Raw genomic sequence first — 1,570 nt, forward strand, 5'->3', positions numbered from 1 at the left:
AACCTGTTCTGACACATAAACTTATTTATGTCTCTCGCGGTTACACCGCCATTACATCTCTCTCGCGGTTACACCGCCATTACATCTCTCTCGCTATTACACCGCCATTATATTCTTTTGACCGAGAATATATTAGAATATCATCAATGAAGACAATCACAAATTTATCAAGATAGGGACGACATACCCAATTCATCATGTCCATAAAGGCTGCAGGCGCATTTGTGAGTGCAAATGGCATAACCAGAAACTCATAATGACCATAACGTGTACGAAATGCTGTTTTTGACACATCTTCATTTCGAATCTTCAATTGATGATAAACAGACCGTAAATCAATCTTGGAAAAATAAGTAGCCCCAACCAATTGATCAAACAAATCATCAATTCTTGGGAGAGGATATTTATTCTTAATTGTCAGTTTATTCAACTCCCGGTAATCAATGCACACCCTCATTGATCCATCCTTCTTTTTCACAAAAAGTACCGGCGCACCCCACGGGGAAGTACTTGGTCGGATAAAACCTTTATCCAACAATTCTTTTAATTGAGACATTAACTCCTTTAACTCAGGAGGAGCTAATCTATATGGTGCACGCGCAACAGGTGTTGCTCTAGGAATTAATTCAATCTGAAATTCTATCATCCGGTCTGGAGGTAAACTTATCAAATCTTCTAGAAATACTTCAGGAAATTCCCTTACAACTGGRATATCYTCYATCTTTCCTTTCTCTTTCTTCATATCTATAGCATATGCAAGAAAACTAACACATCCTTTCTGTACATACTTCCTAGCCTTTAGAACTGAAATTAGGCTACGGTAACGATCCCGCCGATCTCCATAAATCACAACTCTTCCTTTTTCGGGTAAGTCTATATGAATCATTTTTTCATTACAGACTATATTGGTTTGGTTTTTAGCTAACCAATTCATGCCTATAATTATATCAAATTCCCTTAAAGGGAAAAGAAATAACTGTATAGGCACCTCACATCCTTCTATACTTATAAAACATTCATCAATTCTTTCCTTAACCAAAACTTCACTATCATTTGTTGTTTCCACAATTAGAWCTTCACTTAATACTTCAGATTCTAAATGTGCACAGTTAACAAACGATGGCGACACAAAAGAACGATTTGCACCCGAATCAAATAAAACTTTGGCACATACTGAATTAACGAAGAATGTACCTGTTACCACTTCAGGGTGCTCTTCCGCTTCGCCTCTCGTCATCTGAAAGGCTCTCCCTTTTGCATTAGGTTCTGCCTGTCTTATCCCTCCCCGTCTACTTGGACTAACACGATTATCCATTTGCCCAGGACCTGTTGGCACATACCCCGATCCTCGACCCCAAAATATCCAGATCCCCGACATCCAGCAAAACCAAACCCTCGACTCCTTACTTGCGGACAATCAACATTTACATATAATACATTTTGAATAACTAAACGTCATTCATGCTAAACTTTTTCCTTGCCTTTATCTTGCGAGGTATGATGACCTGCAAAACAGGTTAGTCCAACAACTGAGCGTTAGAGCAAAAAGGTCTAGTGAGTGTATAATTCT

Source organism: Cynara cardunculus, unplaced genomic scaffold (genome assembly GCF_001531365.2).
Source record: "Cynara cardunculus var. scolymus isolate 2C unplaced genomic scaffold, CcrdV1 Un_Scaffold_911, whole genome shotgun sequence".
Classification (NCBI taxonomy): Eukaryota; Viridiplantae; Streptophyta; class Magnoliopsida; order Asterales; family Asteraceae; genus Cynara; species Cynara cardunculus.